Here is a 20,368-nt window from a genome sequence, read left to right as displayed (position 1 = left end):
TGTGTGTGTGTATCTACACACTTGTATATGAGTGCCTACAGAGGCCAGAAGAGGGTATTGAATCCCTGGATCTGCTGTTACAAACAATTATTAGTCACCTGGGATGAGTGCGAGGAACTAAAGTTAGGTCCTCTAGAAAAGCAGCAAGCGCTCTTAACTGCTAGGTCAGCTCTCCAGCCCCAATAACTATGATCTTAGAAATGGTAAACAGCAATGGGAGCAGAGAAGCAGAAACTTGGAGAGCCGAGAAAGAAAAGAGAAAAGAAAAAGAAAAGAAAATTTGAAAATAGAAAACATCTTAACAGTGACGAATGCCTCCCACAGCCTCAGCACGAGCAAAATGGCCACCAAAGGATGGTCCAGTGAACTTGAAAATCCCCAGACTAAAAATGTGAGAGAGAAGAAGTTTAATGAAAAACATCCAGAACTGTGGCACAGCATCATTGCGTGCACAGCATCATCATGTGCAGACTGAGTCAGAATCCAGAAGAAAGAAAGGAGCAGGAGTGGGAGACACAATGACAGAACCTTTCCAATCCAACAACAAACAACAAACACCAGGCCCGGGAAACCACCACTCGGGATAAACACCCACTCTCAAAGAGAGAACAGCTCAGCACTTGGGTGATCATAGCAGAGCCCTTGGATGTTGACAGACGGAGGGGAAATATCCCTCTAAAAATTCTACCTCCGGCAAAATTATCTCTCGAAAATTGAGGAAAATAACATTTTCAGGTAAGCAAAACCAAAATGAATCAGCAGCAGGCCCATCTAGCCAGAGAGGGTGAAATGTGTGGCTCAGTCTTAGGGAAAGTGTAAGCCAGAAACCTCTGCCTGCCAAAGGAGAGAGCCAGAGAAGACAAGGAAACACCTTCAGCGGGATCAGTGGTGCATGCCTGTGCACTGGGGAGGCTAACACGGGAAACTGTGAGTATAAAACCATCCTGGGCATCATAGAGAGCGTCTGTCTAAAAAACAAACAAACAAAACATAAAACAAAAACAAAACCAACAAAAAAGAAAAAAGAAAAAACTTTTCCTCTTTCTTAAATCATCTACAAGAAACAAATAGGCCCTTTGAATTCTGTTCATCGGAATGAGAATTTAAAGACTGACATCTTAATGCCCAACCCTTGACCTCCAGCTAGTTGAAGGGTCAGCAAAGCAGAGCTAATGGTACCTTGGTCTGCTGCTTGATTTCCTATGCTCTGCATGCAAAGCATGGTTTAATATTTTAAGACGGCTGAAAATGTTGAAAAGCAGTTATTTTATGGCATGCAAAACTTGTATGAAATTTGAATTTGTAACCATATATAGAGATTATAAACAAATACTCAGTTGCTTGCTTATGAGTTATGCCTGCTTTTGTACAACAGGAGCAGAGCTGAATAGCTGCAACAGTGGACAGTCCACAGAACCCAACACACTCAGTCCTTTGCATAAAATAATGTCCCTCTTGGACAAACAAGACCAAGAGTGTTTTTGTTGTTGTTGTTGTTGTTGTTGTTGGTTGGTTGGTTGGTTGGTTGGTTGGTTGGTTGGAATTTTTATTTGTTTTCATACTTGTTTTCAGAAGATGGCACTAAGGTCTAGAGAAGTTGTATTCTAATGTCACCTGGTTCATGACAGAGACAACATGAGATCTGGGATTCATGAGGCCTTGAATGTTCCTCCTCTTGCAGTTTGTAAGTGTGGGATGCAGGAAGAGCCTCTAACACTACTGTCTGAAGGGACTGCAGAAGTAACATTTTATTTTTCTCTCACTCCACATGAAAGAGTGATGGTATGTGCTGGTATGATGGCCAGCAAAGAAATGGAGGTGACAGAGATGCCATGCCAACTTTAGTTCAGAGGAAAGAGATGACTAAGAGTTAAAGAAGATGGCATGTTTCCAGGGAACCCAAGGAGAAAAACATTCCATATATATAAATACATATATGCGGAAATATATGTGTTTGTGTGTGTGTGTGTGTGTGTGTGTATGTGTGTGTGTGTGTCGGCTTTAGTACTTGGGGTATCATTGTTTTCTTTATTTTTCTAAGAACAAACACAAGCCTGGTGTACTGGCACATGCCTGTAGTCTCAGCACTCTGGAGGTAGAGGCAAAAGGATCAGAAGTTGAGGGCTATCCTGATCTACTTAAAGAGTTGAAGGTGCTGAGCTACATGAAACCCTACGTCAAAGAAGCTGGGGGTGGGGTGTAAGATGGCTAAGCAGGTAAAGGCTCAGACTCAGTATTGTCTGGCAACCTGAGTTCAAATCCCAGAATGCAGGAGGTAGAATTCAAGAACTGACTCCCTTAAGTTGGCTTCTCCACACATGTACCATGATGTGCAAGGTCACATCACACACACACACACACACAAATTAAAATGTTTTTTTAATTTGTCACATCAAATAAAAATAAAAATAAGTCAGTATGTTCATAGGGCTGGAGGAAGGGTTTGGCAGTTAAGACACTTGCTGTTCTTCCAGAGAACATCAGTTCAGTTCCCAGCCCCCGTGTAAGGCAGCATCTGTAACTCCAGCCCCACAGAACCCAACTACTTCTTTTGGCTTCTGCATGCTCTGTACTCATGTGCACAAACCCACATACACACAAACTAAAAATAAAATCCTTAAGTGTAATATATAATCTGTCTCTCCTCTGACTCCACAGTGCACAGACTTAGAGCAATAACAGGCTTTTCCTCTTCTTCAGGCAGCAAAAACTCAACGCAAGAAAGACCTATCAGCTAGAAGCCATAGAAATGACTAGAAATAACAATTGACTATGTTCCCGGAGGGCTGCTGCGTGGTTTCCCTCACACCGTGCAGATGAATGACAGCAATAGTAAAATTAGAGAGAACCACAGCCTCCACTGGAGATCTATCTCATAACAGACCAACCCTCAAAAAATAAAAATGCAAGAGCTGGGTAAGACGTAGAAGAAGGCCCCAAGGCAATACAGACACATGGGACCAAGCTCTGAAGGAAAAGTGCTCTACAGAAGTGACATCTCCCGTAACTGCTGCTCTAAGGGATTCGGATTCAGCATCTCTTCCTGAAAGTATTCTTAGCTACAACCAGGTGCTAGAGAACTTAGAAACCTGATCAACGACATCTGCAGAACACTAGAGAGCACCAGCGGGTCTAACAGTCAAACTTCAAAACGTCCCTACTGACACTGGAAATAAGACACCAGTTCTATTTACTATTATACTGAAAGCCCCAGGAAACACAAGAGGTAAGACAAAGAAATAAAAGACATTAGGAAGGAAGAGTAAAACTTCATTTCACCAGTGATGTAGTTGTATATTTGGAACAGCTATAATAATCTGCTCTCGAAGGTTTGAATTAAGAAGTGAATTTGATTGTCAGTCTATGGCCTCTTAGAGAAACAGTATCCTCTGTGGAGAGTAACTCTAATTAAGCTCTCCTATGAATTTAGGAAGCTTTGTAAAATAGGTTCCAATATGGCTTTTTCAAGCATTCTTAGTATCGGTTATCCCCAACCCTGTGCCCACTTAAACATTCTTTTCCATCACCAAGTTTGAGATACCTCCCCTTGAGTCACTGGTCCTAGAAACCCCCAGAATAATACAGGTTACTGCCATTGCTCTTGTTTCCCACCATAACTTGATGGTAAGACCCTATTGTTGAAGACATCACACAATATGTCTTTGGTCACAGGACATGGAGAGATCTAGCTGGTAGTGACTAGAAAGACTCACCAGCTTTCATAAAACCAGAAGGTGCCATGCTGATTGCCACAGGGAAAAATCACCAGTCATACCAGCTGTGAACCAGTGAGCTACAATAACAACTGCTGTGGCAAGATTCCCACAGGAGCAATGGTGGCACAAATGTTAAGGAGATGACCACTTGCTTTCTGCTTGGATTTAATGTCTCCTCCATGGGATGAAACACATGCCTGGTCCTATAAATCTGACCAAGAACTAATGCCCTGGAGGAGAACCTACTGATAAATGAACATACAGTATCACACTTCTTCCTAAATACTTGTCTCTGTATACACAGATTGGCTTAGCTCTCAGGTGCCATCAGAGGAGTTTTTGCAGTGGATGGTGATTAACTCATAAACTCTTAACCCATTCAATGCAGAGAACAAGTGTTGTGAGGTACTCAGCCCAAACAGAACATCTATATCACACACACACACACACACACACACACACACACACAATTCAATAACCATCACAGAAGAGGAAGTGGGAAGACTGTAAGAGCCAGAGGTCAGGGAGGACCAGAGTGAACCAGTGTCTTCTGGGAAAAACCCAGAACTGGATAAAACCCATATGTTCACGAGCTCACAGCAGCTGTGGTTGCCTTTACAACACCAAACCAATCAACAAACTAACGTGGATGTGGGAGGATCTTAGGAACTCCAACTGTGAGCTGAGTTATTTGGTTCTGAGGAATGAGAGTCCATTTTCTCTAGGGGAGTGGACCCTGGTAGATAATCCAAGTTTCAGTGGATAGCCCACCAATCCATGAGTATATGAGCAGCAGAAACTGAGTTTCAAAAGTAAAGGCATGAAGTTGGGAGTGGGGAGGGGATGAATCTTGGAATTTTAGAGAGAGGGGTGGGGGGAGTGAGTTTATGGAATGGGCAAGATGGTTCAGTGAGGACTAGAGTTGGTTTGGACCCCAGAACTTACATATCAAAGACTGGGTGAAGGAGTGTGGCAGCTCACCTAGAGTCCTGTGCTTGGGGAGCAAAGGGAGGGGCTCCCTAGAGCAAGCTGGGGAGCTGGATGGCTGAATCAGGGAGCCCACGGTTCAAGGAAACCCTGCCTCCGAGAAAATAAAGGTCAATAAGCCCGAAGGAGACATGCAACACCAACTTCTAGCCTCCACACATATATGCACACTTATACAGGTGCCTACACTCACATGCCCCTCTACACATGCATCACACACACACACACACACACACACAAACTACATTTAGCAAAGTCACTGTATACTAGGCCAATAAACAAAACTCAATTTTATATTTGTATATTAGCAAGAAGTAATGAGAAAATATGATTTTAAAGGTATTGATTATAAATAAAATCAAGTAACTTTCAAATACTAACAATGTAGCTACCCAACACCTACACAGTACTGAGGGCTACAAAAGCACCAAGGGAAATGGAAACGCTGGCTAAATGCAGGGAGAGGTCTCACCCCATACCAATGGACTGAAACAGTCAACACTGATGCTAACTCACTCCCAATTTGGACCAGAGACCTAACCGATCTTGAGCGAAATTCTGAGTCAAATGGTGGCTTTAAAATGTAGAAAGTAACACAAGTGCCTACAGATAAGCTGATTGACTCACAGAACTAAGAGACATAGGCTATTGGATATTGAGGCTTGTTACTCAACTGGAGTAATTAAGTCAGTATGGCATCTCATTAGGCTAGACAAATAGGAAATGGAACAAACTAGAAAGCACAGACAGACCCACATATATCTGATCTCCTGTGTGATAGCAAAGGTGACATACAGCGCAGTGGAGGGGATTTTCTATGAGGGTGCTGGGTTAATTGGTTGTTCATATAGACAAAAATCAATATCAAAGTCTTTCTCACACCACAGGCAAAAACTCAAACCAGATGGTTTTTTGTTTTTTGGGGTTGTTTTTTTTTTTTTTTTTTGACATCAACATAAAACCCAAACCATCAGGCTTTTGTAAATGAAAATAGGGTATCTTTGATAAGTTAGAAGTAAAATGTCTTAGCCAGGCACCAAAAATAACCAGAAAAGAAATGAGACTGATAGATTATATTTAAAGTAAGACCACCTATTCATCAAAAGTAAGCCGGGCCTCAGAGACCAAAAAAGAGGTTTTAATCACATAACACAAATGAAAAAGTTCATCACTTTCACAGATATTAGAAATTTGTTCTTAAAAATGAGACCATGGGGGCTGGGTTGTTGCTCAGTGTGGTACACTTGCAGGCCCTGGGGTCAGTGTCCAGTACCACAGAAGGCAAAAGTTTAAATATATAAAAAAAAGGCAATCCTAGAGCTCCCTAAGAAAGATAATTCTCTAGACCAGTAGGAAACAGGGTGAGTGGGTTTCCAAAAGAGAAATGACAGAGGAAATCTGAGTTTCCATCCCTCAAACTCATCCTTTGTGATCTGGTCCAGCCAAAGCACTCTAGCAAAGAAGGATGGGAAGAAGCAGGGGGCATCCTTCCGCCATCACCCAGCGCTTCCAGGGAGACAAGTCAAGCCAGGCAGCACCCCTACTGCTCAAAGAAGGTCGGAATCCTGCCTGAAGGGCACCAGGATCCAGACGTGGTCGCTGATATCACACTCAACAAAGCTGCCTAGAGAAAGGAGCACAAAGCATCCTGCATCCTCTTCCTGGTGGTCATATAGAGCTGTGATGAGAATGAAGATTTACCACAAGAGCTTCGTACTTTGGGACCTATATCTCTATAACTCTGCTACTCTTTTAAAATGTCCAGACAGTGAGTTTAAGAATCAACCACCAATTGTAAAAAGTTATTTAAAATAACCCCCCAAAAAATGTATATACAGGGGCTGTAGATAGAGTTTTTGTGGTGGGGTATTTGCCTCAATGTGCTCATTGATGTGTGTTTCTAGGAACCATTTGGTTGATCGCAGAATGACCCTTCTTCCTGCCATCTTTTCTTGCAGAAAAGTCCTTCTGCTGGGCCCAGGTCAGAAAGGAAAAGAACAAGGAATCACGGAGCTTCCCCTCTCTAATCTCTTTGCTTCTCCTTTTCAATGACTGAGTTCAACAGCCAGTGCCACCCAAAGAAAAGAATCTAAAAATGTCTCAACTAATTAAAATGAAAATACATTGGTCACCAGAGAAATACAAATCAAAAACCACGAGTGAGATTCCACCAAACATACATAAGAATAGCTAAAATTCAGTTTGATGACCCCAGGTCCTGTCAAGGTTACAGGGAAACAGAAACGCCTGTAACTGCTGTTGGGAGTCTAAGTCGGTGCAACCACTTAAGAAAACTGAGACGGAGCACATTCTGAAGGTTTGTCATCCAGCCTTCAGTGTTCACCACAAAGAACACATGCAGAGAAGTTCTGTAGAGGCACTGCACACAATGCACTTAAGCTGGAAACGTTCAAGATGTCCATCAGTGGTGGACAGATCTTACTGTAAATGAATAAGCTACTGGGCACCCCTGACAGCATAGAGGAATCTGTCGGATGCATTCATATGCTTAAGGAGCCAGGAAAAAAATGGCTCCATACACACCTCTTACCTAAATGATATAATTATGATGCTAAGAACCAGCTGAGTGGCTATGAGTGGGGGACATAACTGTGCATGTTTACTGGAAGGACACGCAACGTGAGGTTTCTTCGGGGGGAAGGTAACATTCTATTTCTTGGTCTAGGAGAAAAAGCAATGATGCATTGGCCATTTCAAGAGTCAATGAGCATGGATTTGTGTACTTTTCCACAAATACATTATACACCAATGGGCCCTCTGTTCTAATAAGAAGAGAACAGGTATGTGCAGGTCTAGGGAAAGAATATAGCTTCTCTTGATTCTCGGTGGGACGGCTCTGGAGCTGTTTGTGCATAGCTAAGTTGCCACAGGCAGGGTGTCCTGAGAATAGTTACTCTGGGCAGAGTGTGCCACCCTAGACAATAGGGACAAAAGCCCTGCCCCCCAGGCTGAGACAAGGACATTTCTCTAGGAGGTGACCATTCTCGGGACAATCAGAGGACAAAGATATTAGTGACCATCTTCAGGTAAGAGTGGTGCTAACATAGCTATGTCCCTGAATCCAACCATGCCTGATTCCCCAAGTCAAACGTATTTGATGTTTTTCTTGAAACATTTGGTTTTTCCTTGAGTTCAGCTGGGATATAGTTGAGTGGGGTGAGGAGATAATATCTGAATCCAAGAGCGCCCATCATTACCATCATCACAACCACCACCATCACCACCACCACCATCACTATCACCACCACCACCATTACCATCATCTCCACTCTTCATATATTAGTGACATTCAAGTCCCTCTGAAAATGAATTCCCAATCTACAACCCTGACCTTATTGACCACAATTCATCTTTATATATCCAACCAACATAGCCAATCCCAACCACAGTTAACTCCCAGCCAAGAGTTCCCAAGAAGCCATGTTGGACTCAAGCTGGCCTATCTTCAAATACACATTTGCTAGTCTACTGATCATTTTCTTGTACCGAATATTAGAAAAATTTAGCAATTGGGGTTTAATAAATATCTTAAAGTGGAATGGGGGGGGGAGAGCTAACCTGAAGATGGCAGACAAGGAACATGGAGCTTTCAGAAAAAGCTTCTGAAAGATAAAAGAGGTCCCCCAACCCCATGTGGCGGGGGACTTAGAGACGTAGGGGGTAGAGAGACTCAGAATTGACAGTATATTCTTTAGTGCAGTGCTAAATACCCTATGACCTGTGGTGAGGTGTCTGTGAATCAAAGAACTTGAATAAAGCCCATTTAGCTATGGCTCCCTTGAGTCACAGGGACCTTCAGGGGTCAACCTCTCTCCTCTGTCTGCTGCTTTTGGATGGAGCCTGGGGGCTCTGTGCTGGGTGCCATAAGGCAAAATTTTTTGCAAACCTTCACTGCATGGGATTTGAGACCCCCCAAAACATCCCTTGAGTAGTGAGAGGGGCCGCTGTATACCTCCACTGCCGATAAGAACTGAGGAAAGTGTCATTTGTCATCTTTCACGTTCTCATTTTGGTCTCAGGGAACGTAAGAAATATCAGCTCATGGTCATTTTCCCCACAATGTAGATTTTCTGAGCTCTGATTTCTCTGAACCCTGAAGTTCATTAACGCCAGATGTCTTTAAGAACCTGTACTGGAAGAGGTAGTGTTGTCTGCTCATACCTACCTCGCTCTTTGTCCCTCTGTCTTCATTCACAGTGAAATGCCTGTAGCCCTTGCAGCCCCTGTGTCCAGACTTCTCCTCAGACCACTCAGTCTCAAGCCCCACTCAGGCTCTTCAATGAATGCTCTCATGGGGTGGACTCTCTCTGTACCCCATTTTTATATGATTTCCTGGCGGTCTCTGGTCTTTTTTTCTCTAGTCAAGCATTATTAAGCATTGAGAGAAAGGTTGTTGGCTTGGGACTCACTGAGTGGTAGGGGCAGGGAGGACAAGGCGCAGAAAGAGAGCAGACCCTGCAGCCACTGTGACCAGGGAGACAGAAACAACCACCTCAGTCCAGTGAGGATGTTCTGTTTGTCACAGGCTGCTCCAGGAGCACTCTGTGGACCATGTCCCCCCTCACCTCAGTCCTTTTCAAAGCGATGCCTTGCCCTTGCAAAGAATGTAGACTGGCTACTGTGGTCTGTGTTGTCTACCGGTAGTCCCATACCCAGAAGCCAGCAGCTAAGCCCTAAATTACCAGGCACACTGAAAATGCAAGTGTCTTCCCCCAATTAGAAAAATCTCAGCTCTATTGATGTAGCCATTCCTTGTGAAAGCATCCTTTAGGTTCTGACTGGATGCTGAATCAGCCTTTGCATTAGGATATAAGTCCCGAAAAACAAGGCTGCTTCCTGTTTGATTTGGGATCGAAATGCATTCCTACTTCCCTAGCAGCTTAGGGAAAGTGTATCGAATTAGCTTTTGTTTTGTTTTGTTTAAGTTCTCGTTTTTTGGTTTTTTGGTTTTTTTCCTAGAAAGTGTTTAAGTTTTAAGTGTTTAAGTTTCACAAACACTTAAAATACAACCAATTCAAACAAGCACACTGATTCTTCTAATTGGAATTAACCACTGAAAATACAACCACAGGACTCTCTGGCACCACACAGCCTTCAGTTTAAAGGCAGAGCTCACCTATCTCTAACACCTTCCAAGCCAGAAGGCCAGCATCAGCTGCCATTCACAATCACACGTGGGTAGCTGCTTTGATTTCAGGACAGAAACAGACGGAAGTATAGCCAGGCATGATAGTAGCACACTGCGATCTCAGTACTCAGCAAGCAGAGGCAGGAGGACCACAAGTTTGTTCTACATTTCTCAGCGAAGAAGAAGAAACAGGAAGGAAAGAAACCTTATGGAGTACCACATCTCTATTTTAAAAGGTGTTGGAGGGTCGCATTTTAAGAAAAAAAAATAGATTTGAATGCCTTTCTTTCTAGGAGAGAAAGCCTTGGGCATGATTACTACAAAGCAAGCATGTTTAGAGAAAAATCACAATTTTCTTTAAACTGATTTCCCACTGGCTCACTATTTACCTGACCTAGTTAGTCCTATTACATACTTCAACCTGCAATGTTTCCTAAAGCTTTTTCCTTTTGTTCATTCCACACACCGTTCTTAATTACTATGAACCAGAATCCACAGCAGATGCTGAAGTTCTACCAGGGAATAAAGGAGTCCCTGCTCTCCTGGAATGAATTCCCTAATGGAAGGAGACCCACAACATATAAAGGCCACTGTGATGCAGCTGAAGGAACGGTCCTGGGGTGGGGGCGGGGCAGAGTAGACAGTAAGGAGCCCAAGTGCCATTGCACCAACTGTGACCTAGGGTGGGTTTTATTATGAAGGTTTTATGTTAGTTTCAGCTTAGGGTTTTGTGCTGGGTACTGAACACTGGATCCTAGGCATGCTAGGCAGAAGCGCTAGCATTGAGCCACAACCCCAACCCATTATGTTAGCTTTTACTCTACAAAATTTAAAGACCAAGCCGGGCAGTGGTGGCACACGCCTTTAATCCCAGCACTTGGGAGGCAGAGGCAGGTGGATTTCTGAGTTTGAGGCCAGCCTGGTCTACAAAGTGAGTTTCAGGACAGCCAGGGATGTACAGAGAAACCCTGTCTCAAAAAAGACCAGTTATTATCACTATCTCTCACTTGAAAAATCATGTTGTTATTTCTCTCACTTTTGAGATTTCTTCCTACTTTCTAAAGCCTGTCTCTTTGACAGGTCCAACATTATCTCTCTAAACTAATAGTGTCATATGCACTTCCTGTGAATGAGAATTTCTAGAAAGAAACTGCATCTACCAAGTCTGACTGACTAATTTGAAGTGCAATGGTGTGGGGAGGTTGGAATGTTGCCGGTCCAGAGTCCAATTACCTTAAATTGCGCTACTTTTAGCCCCACCCCCTGCAGTAGCCATTGCTTGCCCACCTCTGTGTTAGACCTAGTGGTTTTTATCTGTTAGTCAGAGATTCAGAACCTTTTTGAAATCTATTAACTTGGCAAACTTCTAGCTTCCACCAACTCCAAAGCCAAGACTGTCATCAGAAAGCATCTGAGGCCTAAAGGAGAGAGTCCCCATTTTGCTATACCTGTCTCTGTTGTTTTTCACCAATGCATTTTTAAATGCTTTGATTTATAACTCCATGAGGCTGCTGCCACATGTGAACCTGGGACCTGGAGTAATCCAGCTCCATGCTTCCAATAGTCACTCAAATTTGGCTCCAGAATAAACCATCTCTCATTCTGAGTGAGAGCTGTGGTGTTTTTTTGGTTGGTTGGTTGGTTGGTTGGTTGGTTGGTTGGCTGGTTTTCTGTCAGCGCCCTGTCATGTAAATGCTAACCATTCCTAAGAAGTCACTCAAAATCCTTTCAGTTTTGTTTTGTTTTGTGTTTGTTTGTTTGCTTGTTTGTTTGTTTTTTCATTATGTCTACCTTGTCACCAAAATGACTGAAAGCTTCTCGGGAGATATCTGTTTAGCCTTCAAATTGAGATACAACACAGACTTAGGACCTTGGAGTCCAAGAAGATCTGAGTTTAAGCTTGGGGGGACCAGCAGTCACACACAGGTAGTTCTAGCTACTCAGGGGGTTAAGATTTAATTGAGCCTACATGTTCAAGATCAACCTAAACACACAGCATGATTTAGTCTCACAGGAAATAAGTAAGATCTGAGTTAGTACAGTAAGGGTGAGATTATAACCACTCCACTTACATCATCACTGGACTAGTCCGCCCATGCTGCCCAGGCACCACGTCAACACTGACCAATCATGTCTTTCCTTTGCCCCATGTGGCTGAGGCCATCTCACTCAAGCATGGTTGCTTTCACCAACATCCATCCCATCCTCTGTAACAGCCTCAAGATGTATTAAGCAGCTTGGCTGCTACAGAGGAGATCTGGCATGTTCTGCCCTCTTCCACTCAGATGTCTGGACCATTTGCCTTACATGAGTCTGCCCCAAGCCCCAAGAAGGAAATGTGAAGCTGGATTTGAGAAGGACTCAGTCCATCAGATGCTAGATGGATACTGTAAAGTCCTTGACAAGAACAATAAGTGTTCATTACTCACAAATAACGATCTATATTTCTAAAGATTCCTTGTCAAAATACTGGGCCTGTTGGTGTAAGCCTGGAATCCCAGAAGTTCCAGAGGCTGAGGGGTATGAGCCAAAAGTTCAAGTCCTGCCTGGGCTATGGAGTGACCCTGTTCAAAAAAAGAAGAAGGAGGAGGAAGAGGAGGAGGAGGAGGATGGAGGTGTGGCTCAGTGGCAGAGTGCTTGCCTAGTATGTACGACGCCCTGATTTCAATCCCTAGTAGAATAAACATAAGCTTAAAAAAAACTCATAAAATATCCATCTTAGTTTCTATTTGCTTTCTATTGCTGTGATAAATCAGCAAGCTCAAAACCAACCTTTGGAGGAAAGGGTTTATTTATCTTATACTTCCACATCACAGTCCATCATCAAAGGAAGTCAGGATAGAAACTCACACAGGAAAGGACCTTGGAGGCAGGAGCTGGTGCAGAGGCCATGGAGGAGTGCTGCTTAGAGGCTTGCTCTTCATAGCTTGCTCAGCCTGCCTCTTACAGAATCCAGAACCACCTGCCCAGGGTGGGTACAGTTCCCCAAGAGCTAGACCCTCCCATATTTATCATTAACCAAGGAATCACCCTATAGACTCGTCTACAGGCAATCTGGTGGTGGCATTTTCTAAACCGGGGTTCCCCTTTCCAGAAAATTCTGGGTGTGTCAAGTCAAGAGAAAGCCAACCAGGAAAAGACTCCCTGTGGTGTATCCATCTTCTTGAGCTTCTTGCTGACTCGATACACAACCCTCTGCCATCAGTCTCTCCCACCCAGGGTGGAGTGGCTGTATTTATTTGACAGATGAAAAACTTGAAGTTCAAACAGCAGTGTTTTTTCTGTCTTGGCTCTGGGCCCAGTGAAGGCAACACTGGTGGCTTGAGAACTTCCAGAGAATTCCAACACTATATCACACTGATTCAGGACACCTCATCTCAGCAGGCTTTGTGAATGGTTTCCCTTTAACAAGGACACAGCCTCAGAGGAAATCAAGTACTAGAGAGTAAGAGAATGCTTCCAGGGCTCAACTCAAAGGTGGCTTTCTCTTTGATGGCTTTACCAGACTATCCAGAAAAGTCAAGATGCCTAAACAACTAATTTTAATAACTACAGATAAAAGACCAATTCATTTGTCCAGTCAAGTATTTATGAATTTTTTAACTTCTATTTCACTGTGTGTGTGGATGGGGGGGGGTATATGTTTGTGTGAGTGAGCATGTGTGAGTGTGTGTGTCTATGTTTGTGTAAGAGTATGTGTATAGTGTATGTTTATAAGGTGAGTGTGTGTAGTGTATGTTTGTGTGAGTGTGTATGTGTATCTGACTGTGGTGTACATTTGTGTGAGTGAGTGCTTGTGTGTATGTGTGCTGTATTTTTGTGTATGTGACTGTGTGTGGTGTATATTTGTGTGTGTGCAGGTGTGAGTACCCATGTGTGCACACGAAGAGGCCAGAAGTCTGTATAAAGTACTTCCCTCTAATCACTGTGAAGTTGGTATCGGGCGCCTTTCCTCACTCACTCTTTATCTTATTCATTGTTTTACTTACAGCTTTATTTACTTTTGGGGGGGAGTGTGTGTGCCACGATGCATGTATGGAGATCAGAGAACTATTTTGAGGGGTCATTTTTCACCTTTCACCTTGTATGTCCCAAGAATCGAACCCAGGGAATCAAGGTTGGCAGTACGGTCCTCCATCCACCGAGCCATCTTGCTAGCCCTCCACCTTATTTTTGAGATAGAGTCTCTCTCACTGAATCTGGAGCTCACTGAGTTATCTAAACTGATAGCAACCCTAGGGGTCCTCTGTCTCTGCCTTTCCAGTGCTAGCATCACAGTCCCAGGCTACTGTCCCAGACTTGTATGCAAGTGCTAGGGATTAGAAGTCAAGTCATCTTGCTTGTGTGATAAAGCCTCTCCACAGCCCAGTAATTCAATACGCTTAAGGTTTCCCAAACATGAGTGTTCTGTGCTCTATGTGTGTAACATCCAAATAGAAGGAAGGGCTTTCCCTTCAGTACATAACTATAGAAGGATAAGCAAAAGTTCTAAGTGGGTTATGGCAGCCACCTGGAACCCCTCCATGGCTGGATCTCCTGCCTATTACAGGCAACCACTTAGAGCTCAGCAGAAGCAGGTCAGGAGCTCCTCCCTCCAGGACCAGACGGGCCTGGTCTGATTTCTGATGTTACTACTTACTAGCTTTGGGTGCAAGTTAATGTATCTCTCTAAGCCTTAGTTTGCCTAATCACAAAATGGGCACCCATCTCACAGATACCTGTGTCTCTAATGAGCAGAGCTCCAACTTTTGAGGGGAGGGGACAGCAGGGAGTCATTGACTGCTCTCTTCATTGCTTTCATGGCTTATGTTATTATTAACAAACTCCCTCCTCCATTTCTGGAAAAGTTTTCTTCCAGGATCCATAGGAAATGAATCCAGGACAACCCCCCCCCATAAAACCCTGAAAATTCAAGTCCTTTACATCTAATCTTCAAGTATTCCTTTACATTCATTAAGTCATCTCTAGATTAGTTACAATAATTAGTACAATGCAAATATTATACAGATAGTAGCTAAACCATATAGGAGAGGAGATGTTTCATTTGTGCTGCTGTGATAAAATACCTGGAAGATAGATAGATAGATAGATAGATGATAGATAGATAGATAGATAGATGATAGATAGATGATAGATAGATAGATAGATAGATAGATAGATGATAGATAGATAGATGATAGATAGATAGATAGATAGATAGATAGATAGATAGATAGATAGATAGATGATAGATAGATAGATAGATGATAGATAGATGATAGATAGATAGATAGATAGATAGATAGATAGATAGATAGATAGATAGATAGAGATAGATAGATGATAGATAGATGATAGATAGATAGATAGATAGATAGATAATAGATAGATAGATAGATAGATAGATGATAGATAGATAGATGATAGATAGATAGATAGATAGATAGATAGATAGATAGATAGATAGATGATAGATAGATAGATAGGTAGATAGGTAGATAGATAGATATTATATATATATGGATATATATTCATATGTGTGTGTGTGTGTGTGTGTGTGTGAATGAAGGGGTCTGTTTTGGCTCACAGTTTCTGGTTCATCCTTGTGGGGAAGCCATGGACAAGAGCTTAAGGAAGCTGGTCCCAGCACACCCATAATGAAGAGCAGAGAGAACAAGTGTCTGCCTGCTTAACACTTACTTAGTTTCTCCTCCTCCAATAAAGTCCAGTGCCCAAAACTTGGGAATGGTGCCACTCACTTCCAGGCTGGCTCCTCCCCATCTATAAAGACAACGAAGACAATCTTCCACAGATGTATCCATGACCAACCGGATCTAAAGAATCCTTCATCGGGACTCTCTTTCCAGGTAGATCCAGGCTGTGCCACATTGACAGTTAAAACTAACCACCACAGGAATGATAAATGGGGGCAGGGTTTGTACGTGTTCAGCACAAATACATCTTTTTCTGAAGTTTTGATCAGCAGTTGGTTGGATGGGCAGATGAGGACCCTACAGATACAGAGGGCCAACTGCCACGTGGTAGCAAAGACTTGCCTCTTACAGGATCCCAGAATGCAACTGGGAGGCATTCGGTTCGTGGTTTACAATGTCTTGGGCCCCTATTCCTAGTTATTTAATGCAAGTCATTAAGGTTACTGTTCAATTTAATTGCCTATGTGTAAGCCGTCTTCCCTTCCCTGCTGTTTGAAGAACTGGGTTATGTGACTAATAATTACTCTTACTACAAACTCCACAGTACCAAGTTCTGGGTGTCTCTTTTCTATCTTGACTAGTTTGGAAAATTTTACCTCCTATAGAGAAAACTGATATTGATTGAGCCAGCGTTTCCTGACCAACTGGCTGGAAACAAAGTGGTTGGCAGGTAAGTACTGGGGAACCTGGTTGCTTACAGGAATGGGAGACTTTGGCTCCAAAAGGGTTATCGGTCTCATATGGTCAGCAGAGTCAGAGATTTGTTGAAAGTGTAAATTCACAGGCTAACTCCGGGTGGAGTGAGCCAGAACCTCTTCAAACAGACCATTCTCATCAAAAGTCAAAGCGACACATAGGTCATAAGCTCATTGAGCTAAATCTGAAAGTCCCCTGCCCTTCCAGAAGAGTTACAGACAAACTGCAGCCACAACTGAGGTCTCCCACCTGAATAGCCAGTGTTCCTTCTGCTGCTTCATGGCCCACATTGGAAAGGGTGGGGCGCCTCATCCCAGCTCCTCCCCCATCCCAGTTCCTTTCAGCTGGAAGCTCGAACTCTGCCTTCCAAAGGATAGAGGACTATTTTTGAAAATATATTTGCAAATGAATACTGCAGCCTGATCCTACTGAAATGGCCTAAGATATTAGCAATTCTTTCCCAAGCATTCGACAAGACAGAACTTCAATTTATGAGATTTGAAAATCCAGAGGTAAGAAGGGGGGCCCCATGAAGACTTATCAAGCTTAACATCTGGAGGAATGTAGTTTGAAAAAAAATGGCAACAGCTGTGTCAGTGGCTGTGGGACATTGAAGAGAGTCTTTCTCTTCCCCAAATTGTTTCCACTAGGTGAATGAGACTTCTCTAGTCATGAGGGGAAAGTAAAACTGGTTTGTTTTTTGGTTTTGTTTTTGACCATTTTCTACCCATATCATTCTGCAGAAAGGTTGATTTTGTATTTCTATCCCTTCCTATATGGCAGGACAGATAGTATTAGAGCAATTATTTATATGGCACCATATGATACCATGAAGATGAACTTCATTAAATGTATTCTCCCAGACGCCCTGAAAATAAACAAGGAGGTTAAATGCATACTGAGGTTCAAAGCACCAAGAATTAAGACAAGCTGCGGAGCTAAAGGAAAAAATTAATCCCAGTCTTGAGCCCTCTGAGAGCATCCCTTTTGAAATGAAAAAAAAAAACCCCACAAAAATGTGGTAGACAGCTTCTCTCTCTTATCTCCATGTTTAACCCCTGGAATGTGCAGGACCTCAGAGAAGAAAAACATGAGAGAAAACCAGAAACACAGGGATCAGAATGATCTTGCCTTCACACACACACACACACACACACACACACACACACACACACACACGTCCATTCCTGTGGGACAGTAAGATCTTGAAATTTACTGGCAAATTTCATTGCCCAATGAGTCTTTTTCCCCCATAAGTGTTTGCTGATTTAAAAAAAAAACATTTATGTTGGCTATCTGATTTCATAAATCATAAATAAGCAAATAAGTCTCATTTAAAGAGACCTCGAAGCCACACAGGCATCCTTTTCCTGTCACATTTGATGTGACGAATTGATAGCTTCAAAGAAAAACGTTTTACTGAAAGTCTCTCAGCAGAATAAGCTCGGTGAATGCTAACTGAAATTTCAGAAGGAGAATGAAGAGCCAAGTTAAGACTATGGAAAGGAAAACATCAAGAGCTATCCCCTTCACCGAATACCTCCCAGCAGCTGACACTTCTAAACTCTACAGCTGCTTTAGGGAAGGAAGGAAGGAGTTAGTGGAAGGAAGCTTTCCCCACACTGGAGCTTACAGTGCCCAAGATCACCTCGGTAGTACACGACTTAGATTAACAGCCCTAGCAGAGAACTCAATTTATCATCTCTGCAGTACCGGTGCATAGAGGCTTTGGCTTACAAAGGTGTGTCTGTGGGAACTGCCCTGTTTCCCTCTGTTCTCCACTTTGAAGGAATAAGTCCCTTCTAATGCAAAGTAAGTTCAGAGCAAGAATAAATACAGAAGTCACAGAAACTTTCAGGCAGCCCAGATCCAACTCCACACAATTGCCCATCTACCTAGTTGTGAAACTGACTTGTGGGAGCCTTGTGTATAGTATATGTGCTATCCTCGGACAGCAAAGGGCTTCGACGCATCGCGCACATACTGGCAACCCATCCTCTAACAGCCTAAGCACCAACCCAGGTCTTACTCTCCCATTCTCCCTGGAGAGAAAAAGATGAAATGGTGGGCTTTAACCTCCTCCTGGTTGCCTTTCAAGTTTTCCTTTAGGGCTGCTAAAGGGCATTTATCAGAACTTACCTACAGGTCCAGTTTCTAAGCAGGCACTGATGCTGCGAGAATAATTCCAAACCAACGAGATTCAAAATATCTTCAATTTATTTGCAGACTTAGAAATGCCACTGTCTCCATGAGAGAGAAAACGCACCCACTTTGTCAAATTAAAAAAGAATGGAAACCCGCAGCTTCTCCTCTGAACAAATTTAAATTTTCTGGGTCACTTCCCTCATCACACTTTTTAAGCAGCCTGACCTGCTCAGAAAAGCCTATACCTACCGTCTGTGAAGGCAATTCCCAAGCCTCAGACCTCACCACCTGCCCCTGCGGTCCTCACCTCACCACGGAGCCTCGCCCTTTCAACCCACAAATCGGGAGCTTATTCTCGGGAAAAGTTGCTGGAGGTAGACTCCCCCACCTGCGCTCTCCGAGCGGATGGCTGGGAAGAAGAGAAAACCTTCGGGGCCCCGCACGCCCTCCAGGCCCAGGCTCGGAGCGCGTCCCACCCCAAAGCCAGGAAGGCGATTTCCACGCAGACCTGCACCCATCCCACACAAGTCCGCACGCCAGCTCGCCGAGTCACTTACGTAAGCTCGCCCTGCACAGTCCCAAACTGCAGACACACACCCGCACCTGTCACGCATCCGAAATGGACAAGCGCCCACCCCCGAGGAATGCAAGCCACACAGATCGGGGCGCGGGTGCGGCTTCCATTCCTTTTCCTCTGGGTTCTTTTCTTGTCCCGTTTTTGTCCAACTACAATTACCTTAGCAACCAAAGAATTGTCTCGACTCGCTCCGGCGTCTCAGTTTCTCCTAAAGCCCGGCTGGCGCCCGGCTCATGATAAGGCTGGGGAACCCGGGAGTCGCCAGCTCTCAGGGGTGGAGGAGCGGCCAAATCTGTCCGGGCACTGCTCTCCCGAGTGTCGCCTTCTCCTCCTCTTCCACCTTCTTGGTGCCACTCTCCGAGGCGGCGACCGCAGGGGGCTCAGCGAGCACACTGTACAGCCCCGGACCCGGGAGGAGGCGCGGCGGGTCGCATGGTGCCAGGGCGCGGGGCTCCCGGGGTGTTTCCCTTGCCCCTCGCTGGTCCGGACCGGAACCGCCCCCTCGGCGCCCGCAGCAACAGGGACCCCGGGGCGCCCCCGGGCGGAGTTCTTGGCCACCGGGCGGGGGCCGATCGCCAAGGAAATGCCCGGAGTCGCGCAGCCCAAGCGCTCGGCTCGGCCGCTGCCGCAGCGGCGCCCGCTGTCGGGGACCCAGAGCAGCTGCAGCCCCGCGCCGCGCACCTGGGCGCCCGCACCTGGCCTGAGCCACGCGCTATGAGCGGGACCCTGACACCTGAGCACGCCCTTAGGTCGCCGCCGCCAGGCTCACCTGTCCCAGCGCCGCCCGGGATACGGATCAGGCTTCGTGCAGCAAGCGGAGAAAAAAATAATCTGCAGATTCCAGGCAACCGAGCAGCTACCTAGAAAACCGAGGGACTGTGTTAAGCAAGCCAAGGCTCCTCTCCTCGCTGCCAGGATGACCGGGTACTGAAACTTTAGTGGCGCCAAGGTGCTCACGATTCTGGCCTGGGGTGCTGTCCGGGTAGCTTTTGAATCCCTCACTGACGTGGGGCTGGCGTCCTCTAAATTAAAATGAGCCAGTACGTTCGTCAGAGATATTGTTGCTAACCTCGTGGTTTTATTTATTCAACGTTTACACCACACAGCTTTGGGAGCGCTTTGTGGCTGATACTATCTTGAAACAATACAAAAGGGAATCTAAGGGGGAAAGTATGCACAATATCCTTGGGCAAGAAGAGAAGCTTTGACATTCAAATGAACAAGGGTAACTTGAATGGACATTTTAACCTGGGAGTCCTGAAACGAGATGTTGGATGACTTATGACTGGGTTGCAGATGTAGCTCACCTTGTATAGTGCTTTCCCCAGCACTGAGTAAACCCCAACTGAGATGGTATCCACCTGTAATACTCAGGGGCTGGAAGCAGAAAGAACAGAAGTTCGAG

The 20,368-nt window shown here is 44.4% G+C and overlaps 1 protein-coding gene across 6 annotated transcripts in view; it reads right to left on the bottom strand.

Annotated features, from left to right (window-relative positions):
• Rgs6 (regulator of G protein signaling 6) overlaps positions 1-20,147 on the bottom strand; it is a 540,717-nt gene extending 520,570 nt beyond the window's left edge. For 2 of the 6 annotated variants that reach the window (XM_029484450.2, XM_085830531.1), the window contains exon 1: positions 19,123-19,606. The gene's annotated coding sequence lies outside the window, so the exon portion shown is untranslated. Of the gene's footprint in view, positions 1-15,531; positions 15,613-18,774; positions 18,879-19,122; positions 19,608-19,732 lie in introns of those variants that run through there. The other 4 variants (XM_085830530.1, XM_029484451.2, XM_021178714.3 and 1 more) reach the window with 4 other exon arrangements.
• Positions 20,148-20,368: the final 221 nt, after the last annotated feature.

Source organism: Mus caroli, unplaced genomic scaffold (genome assembly GCF_978045245.1).
Source record: "Mus caroli unplaced genomic scaffold, Mus_caroli_1 scaffold_14, whole genome shotgun sequence".
Lineage (NCBI taxonomy): Eukaryota > Metazoa > Chordata > Mammalia > Rodentia > Muridae > Mus > Mus caroli.
The sequence above is the reverse complement of the archived record's forward strand: the minus strand, read 5'-3'. Positions and strand labels throughout refer to the sequence as shown.